The sequence below is a fragment of the Montipora capricornis genome, chromosome 9 (genome assembly GCF_036669925.1).
Source record: "Montipora capricornis isolate CH-2021 chromosome 9, ASM3666992v2, whole genome shotgun sequence".
NCBI classification, from domain to species: domain Eukaryota; kingdom Metazoa; phylum Cnidaria; class Anthozoa; order Scleractinia; family Acroporidae; genus Montipora; species Montipora capricornis.
The window spans coordinates 32,887,720-32,895,219 of record NC_090891.1 but is presented as its reverse complement, the minus strand read 5'-3'; the positions used below and the strand labels follow the sequence as shown (position 1 = coordinate 32,895,219).

Below are 7,500 nucleotides of genomic sequence, written 5' to 3'. Positions count from 1 at the left end.
CGTGGACGCGAGGCAATTTCGTAGCTATTTTTTACTCGCTATTTTGTAGTTTTAACCCGAAATTGCCTCGCATCCACGTTAGATTACATTGCAATGCAAATGAGAAAAACTAACCGTGAAAAGGGCTATTCTTGCGATCGGCTCATGATTACATGTACACTGTTTTCTCTTGCACTGTCAATTACCAAACAACGAGCCTTAGTCCTGAGCTGAAGATTATTTCACAATTACTATGTTTTTTAAATCACGGTGCCCTCAACCAAGTCTTAACCAAATACGTTTCTTTTCTAAACTTTTAAAATGTTAAATTAAAAGGCGACTTAAAGGCTGAGTTTATTGTATTACTGTGCAGTGTAAACGAATTGAGCAAATGGCCGTACTTGTTGAGAGATATCTGCAGTTAAAAAAAATCAAACAAACAAACAAACAGACAAAAAAGATACAAACTAATTATACAAACTAATTAAATAAACAAACACTTTACAGATATATGCAAACGAATTAAAAAAGTGAATTTCTTTCTTTGAATATCAACATTGATTCAGTTTGGAGTTGACAAAGGTAAGTGTTGAGGAGGAAAGAGAGAACGTATTTGCCGAACGTTCACGTTCAGTTCTACGGAAAAAGGTTTGCCTCTGACTCTTGATATACTGCATACTGCATACATTCTGCAATGTAATATTTATCACATTTTACTCTTGATTTGCTTACTACGCGTACCGTATTTTACTGATGGTACGGTCTTTAAATTTCTTGTTGTGCTTTATGGCCTTTTGTTTTCAGAAGATAAACGTATCAGTAGAGAAACAGTTTTCTTTACTCCTCTCTTAAGTTAGTCAACTCAGTGCATACATTTCTTTTACTACAATGTCTGCATAAATCGAAGGAAGTAAAGGTCCAAACACGGATAATAAAAGGAATATATTACATTTTCAAGCACCATCCACGTTATCTTTTTTAAACAGAGATAAATCTTCAACTAACATCTGCTTCATGTTAGCCTAACAAAAGATGTCTCTTTAATTAAGTTTCAGGTATGGGTTTTTTTGGGGTTAAAATAAAAGTGGTTTTTGCACTCGTGACATAAGAACCAGTGGTGCTCTTTTATTAAAACTCATTCAGTTTTGACCACCCGTTTGCTGGATTTAATACAATCAAAAAAGAGTAGTGGCAAAAACAAAGGAAAAACTCATTTAAAAGATCCCGAAACGCAGGAAGAATTTGGGTGTGATATCAATATTAATTTTCATGCTCTCAAAATTAAAACAAAACAGCAGCTGATATTTATGCGGTTTAGTTGAAGTGAGGGCTTTCTTACTTTACTGAAAGCTGTGAGACCTCCAGTTTTCAAGATTATTTATCCTACCAAAGTTTTAAATAATCAAGTTTGTCGTCCTAATCTTCTGGGTTTTACTTTTCGGGAAAGGGAGTGTCACATCTATTCATTGTGTGTGTGTGCACGCTCGTGACAACTTGTATCCTTTTAAAGCTAAGAGTTCCGCAAAGTGACAGGATCCGGTATTTAGAAGATTCGTGAGGTGTTCTAGTGCACCCAAATTGCGTTTAACCCGGAGAGGCATAAGGCAACGTTTTTCCTTCAGATTTGGCTGGCTTTTACAACTGACCTGCAGAAAGGGGTAAAGTTCACTGTTATTTTTTCTGGGTTAAAAAATAGTATCTGTCATGATTGTCTTCAAAGTTAGCATTGCGAATTTATTTTTCTTCATTGGTTGGAATTTATTAAGACGGGAAACTCTCATTTTTCAGACAAAAAATATCGAGCTACGAAATCAGCAGAAACAGTGGATAATAAAACAAGAGAATGCAAAAGAACAGAAGGGCAGATATCAACGGAAGACGGCGGAAAGCAAAGCGAGAAAATGGAACAGTTTCAGGTGTAAAACTCAAATAATGAAAATCTATTTGCTAGACAAATATCATTTTCTCAAGTTTTATGAAATTTCTTTATTCCCTTAGGAAAAACTTAATGAATGCCCACTAACGTTTGGAAGTTTTGTGATCGCCAAGTTACAGAAAATTATTAGCCCAAGAGAAGCATGCTAAACCTTATTTAACAAGTTATTGAAAAAAACACCTTGCCAGTTGAATTATTGGATATTGTTGACAAATCAAGGCATCCCAAAAGGAAACAATGACTGATCTCTTTGCTTTTCCGCACCGGTAGGATGCCTGTTAAACCTGATTATGTTGATTTTTATATATCTTGTTTACACGATTTCAGTGGCCCGAAACAGAAGAAAAATTGAACCAAAATAGTTTTTCAAGTGGCTTTCAGGATGTCTTGCAATTTGTAGCGAGCAAGCTCAAAACAATATCTTACAATATTAAGGGAAAATATTTTCATGAATGATTCTATTTACGGCTTTTTAGATGTCATTTTGGATGCCTGTCATGCTCCGAAAAATCCAGTGAAGCCGTCCGTCTTTATGCGTAAACGAATACATGTTTTCGACAAAAGTTTGAGCGGGAAGTCATATCAGTCGGGACAAGCAACACAATATTAAAAACCAATAACGAGTGCTCCGGAGGATACTCTAAACAAATTTAGGCGGTTCGCAAGTAACATCCGAGTGTATACCACAATCCCACATGATCACTTCCCGTTACATCGCTCGCTCTCATTTCACCTTGTGCTGACTAAAATAATTAAACCGCAACACTTACAAATGTGATGGATTTTTGAAAACATAATACTGCCTAATGAAAGTTGGCAAGAATTGACAGGGGAATTTTTTCCCCTGAAACCGTTAATGCAGTAATTTTGAAACTCTTCAGACAGGAAGCATTTCAAACAGTTCAGGTCCCAAGGAACTTTGTATAGATCGTATTTTTCTGGTGCGTATAAAGTTGTATCCATCTTTCACAAATCCAAAGTATTTAGAAAAGGGGAAAAATGGTGTTATTTTGCGCATGCTCGAGCGTGTTTCTGTTATGAAGCGAGTGGTCAACAAGTTGAATCTGTTGAATACGTATAAGGTCAACTTTGAACTGTGCAACCACCGATGTTTCAGCAACAGATCGAATCCTGTTCAAAACATTTGAAGTTTTTTCGGGAAGCATGGACTTGCTATTTTCGTATACGACTCTGGTTTTTTACTTATGCGCTTACTCGTTTTACTGAACCGGATGAAACCTTAATGGAATTTTCATACCGAAAAGCTAAAAAAGTGAAGTCCTACAGTGTTTAGAATAATACTCTGTGAGAGGTTAAGGAATTTCAAATTTAAACATTTTGAGAAGGCATGTCGAGAAAGCTTTCTCAATCCTACAGCCGTTGAGACTGTATAAATATTCAATTCGTCAATAACAGGTTAAATTAATATACATAAGACAGCCCAACTTAATGGCCTGTTTTTTGTTTTTCGATAGAAAATTTGTTGCCGCCATTTTTGTTGGGTTTTGCCTGGTGAGACAACTGAAGCCTTTAGTTGTCTCGCAATGGGACTATCAATGAAAGAGGACGCGAACATGAAATATTGGCCGTATTTATACTAGAGGACGTCTAAGACGTCTCAGACGACTGGTATAAATACGGGAAATAAGGAGGAGGCATTAAACGTCAGACGAATTAAGCGTCTCAAGGTAAGTGCGTCTAAAACAACGCACGTAACAGACGTCTTAGTCGTCTCAGACGTCTAAGCCGTCCAGTATAAAGACGAGACACTCTTAACAGGGACGTACTTAGCAATGAAGGGCACACCGTCTCTTTGGTGCCCAGTATCTTTTGAAGAAAATCATGAATTTGATTTCTAGCCATCGAAGTTAAGTGGTTCCCGTATTTATTTTAGTCGCACTTAACGGCCAGACGTTTTATGCGTCTGGACTGAGTCTCTGGACACGTCCTCTAGTATAAATACGGCCAATGCAAGGTCGTTGCTCTTATGTTTGGGTAAGAGATAAGACTGAAAACTGGCGACCATGTAACTTTGAACTAAGTCATTTATAAATATGCGAGCGATGATTGATAAATATGCTCGGACACGGTCTGTAGGCACAATGTAAAAAAAAGACTTCCAGGTGGGAAGATAATTTAATTTGAGAAAACAATTTCCTACACTTTCTCATTGCTTGTAAACAGTCTTCGATTACCTCCGTGACAACAGCTTTTCAATGTTGAAAACATTGAGCAGAGATACTTCTTAGGCCGTTTATTCTCTAAGGCAACCAAAAAGCTGCAGATGTAATGAGATGATGACAATACCAAACACTCCATGAATCTTCCCAATTAATTTCCTTCATTAAAAAGGCAGAAAAGGGTAAAAACTAGTATATAGAAATAATTTCTTTATTTCAAGACTAGGTTAGAACACATGCGAACAATGTACAATAACGAACAATCGTATCAGGCCAGTCGACTTCAAAGACTACAATTACCCCACACCAGTGGTAAGAGTATAATTATCCCTTTGCAATTTTCTTAAACTGATATATTAGTTTTAAACACCGGTTCAAAATGATCAAGCTGTGTCGATTCCTGTGATCTTCGTTTTCTTCACTGAAAAAGTCCGTATTCATGACAGTCGGCCACCGCTCAGGTGAGGTAAAGAACAGCAATTTTTAACACGAGTAATGTTTTCTTAATTTCTTAGTGCGCATTTTCATCATCGCTCACCACAAAATTGAGGAAGTTTGAAAAGGATTACTGACTAAGATCAAATGCCTATCATCATGATTTCATTTAATGACTTGATATTATAAGTCCAAGAAACATTATTGAGGGCCTAAGTGATGGTTTTAAGGAAATAGCTATCAACGAACTGATATAAATGTTTAACTTGAAGTCAGTTACTAGAGATTCTTGAGTGGTAAATACCCTTGCGGCATGCTATGTGAATGCAGCTGCAGGTTCTAAATCTCAGCAAGCAGACATTTGTTTTAGATGTCCCTGAAGGCTTAACTGAATAATTAGATTTGTAAGTCAGTAAGTAAGTAAACAAAATCCTCAATGACTGACGTTTATTTATTTCTAGAAAACGCTCATTCATAAAATACGAACAGTTTATCACTTGCAGGGAAAAAAAAGCAGAGATTTTCATTTCAAACATGATGTTAACGTTAATCTCTAATGAATAACAACACTTTTGTCACATCATCTTTACTATTATTAAAAGCCGGTTGTTTCGATGTTCATTCTAATGTTCGATATTTCTACCAAACAGAAAAAAAAAAAGAAGCCTGCTTACTTAGAACCGTGATGTATCACAAAACTGAATGACATCACTGAATAAATCAACATTCAGGAGTTTCTCTTTGTCCTTTCGGCAGTCCGATCTTTTCACCAATGCAAATCTATAGAAAAAGCACGGATGGTAGGAGTGTCATTTTTATCATTGAAGTTCCCCTAAAGATGACGTTCTCGGCGATTATCACGAATATTCGTGCTAAGGATTCATATTTGTACAACGTGAAACATTGTTTAAAAAACAACTGATGCCGATTTTTAACTTTTACTGCCACAGCTAGAACCTTTTTTTGCCTTAAGGTGGATTTTAAAGGATGCATTTTATTGCACGATTAATTAAATTACTGCACGTCGGCGTACTTTTTAAGTCAGTAATATGCAAGCTGATGACCAAAGACGGTAAAATTACCCGCAATGTCAGTGTTAAAAATAATGTTTCATGTGAAGATTAAGCCATGTGTATATCCACAGTTATGAAACAAGAGGAAAGTTAGCAGAGAATTCAAGAAAACAGAGTTGCTCTAAGCTGCTATACCCCTCCATCAACTCTTCGTTCTCGAGGCTCTCGTCACTGTCCGAATTTTCCGTGTGAATCAATTATAATTTGACAAACACCCTGAAGCGTTACCTCAACCAATTTTTAATGTACCGCTAACATATAAACTGAACACAAATGTAAGGCTGCGTGAAACAAACCGCGCACTTGATGGTTTTGGCCACGGGAAGTATAATATTTGAAACTGACTATGGAGTTTTCGAAACGACATTTTTTCCAAACTGGTTAGCCATGGGATATCGCAACCTCGTTCCCAGGGTCTCTCTTCTCTGCCTCCATTGTCGTTGAGACAATGGAGGCAGAGAAGAGAGACCCTGGGAACGAGGTTGGGGATATCGAGAAAACTGGAGTGACTCTTTGTTTTTCTTTATTTCGCCTGTGTCCTACACAATGAAATGATTTGGTGAACAAATGTTCCCATAATTCCAATTTAATTCAGGTTGAAGCAAGATTCGGCTAATAAGGTTTTTCGGCAATTTGTCCCTGCTTTTGAATTAGGACAAATGAAACATGCCTGATTAAGGAGGCTCGAACTAGTTTCAACACTTCCAAAGTGACGCTCATATTAGAGGGATTGGCACCACAATGTTGCATCATGTATTGGCAATATTGTGGTACCAAATGAATTATTGCTGAACAAGATACAGTCATTATTGTGACGTAATATGTCACCGTGGCAACGGTCAAGCCCTGTAAAAAAAAACCCTTTTTTGTTTCTTTAGTTGCTTATATCTCAAAAACGAACTTGGTGACCCCATTTTTTATTTCTGAAAAGTAATCAGAAGGGCATGATGAGACTTTCTGCAAAGTTTAAACAATTTTGTCTTGTGGATTCAGAGCAACCTTAATTTTGTGATTTTTTAAAGGTAGCTCTGAATCCTCTCGACAGAATTTTTTTTAAACTTCGCCGAAAGTTTCATCGTCACCTTCTAATCACATTTCAGCAACAAAAAAGGCGGAAACCTAGTTTGTTTTTGAGATATAAGCAACTAAATCCAAAATATAGGGTGTTTTTGCTAGGGTTTCCCGATGCCAAGGCAACTTATTACATGACAATAATGATCACATCTTTTTTGGAAATAATCGGTGTTTCATATGGTACTATAACATTGCTGTTACGTGATACAGTGTTGTAGCGTTATTCGATCTAAACAGAGACAACAATAAAAGCAAGGTGACAAACGCTAACACCAACCCAGTGAGCCAACACATCACGCATGCTTACAACCATTTCACCCGGTCAATTAGCAGCCTTGGACAGCTGTTTCGGCCTTCTGGGCCTCATCAGCTTGGCGTAGCCATGGCTGCTAATTGACCGGGTGAAATGGTTGTGCGCATGCGTGATGTGTTGGCCACACAGGGTTGGTGCTATCGTGTGTCACCTTGCTTTTATTGTTGCTAAACAGGGAGTCTTCTAAGTGTTGAAACCCTTTCGAGCCCCCTTAAATTACCAATTTTGAATCTGTTCCAAAAAAAAGATACACGTTCACTTGATGTACAAGAGAAAAAAGCTGACGAGAATTCAGTTTTGTAACTTCGTCTCAGTGATGAAACAAAGCCTGGTTGGTGTTATTACTGAAAAGAGGAATCCATTAATTCCGTTTAGTAAACCTGGGAACAAACCCGTAAATTCTCATTCATGAAATTAAACTGTGGCGCAATTTCAGGGGTGTTCAGGTGAACGCCCCAAAATAACGTATATCTGTAAGGATATTGCTGATATTAGGATATTTTTCCGTTG

At 37.2% G+C, this 7,500-nt stretch overlaps 1 protein-coding gene across 7 annotated transcripts in view; it reads left to right on the top strand.

Annotated features, from left to right (window-relative positions):
• Positions 1-575: 575 nt before the first annotated feature.
• Positions 576-7,500, top strand: part of LOC138016100 (QRFP-like peptide receptor) — a 17,413-nt gene continuing 10,488 nt past the window's right edge. For 2 of the 7 annotated variants that reach the window (XM_068863273.1, XM_068863272.1), the window contains exons 1-2: positions 1,541-1,637; positions 1,768-1,895. The gene's annotated coding sequence lies outside the window, so the exon portion shown is untranslated. Of the gene's footprint in view, positions 628-1,540; positions 1,638-1,767; positions 1,896-2,242; positions 2,803-4,345; positions 4,408-4,464; positions 4,557-7,500 lie in introns of those variants that run through there. The other 5 variants (XR_011125733.1, XM_068863277.1, XM_068863278.1 and 2 more) reach the window with 5 other exon arrangements.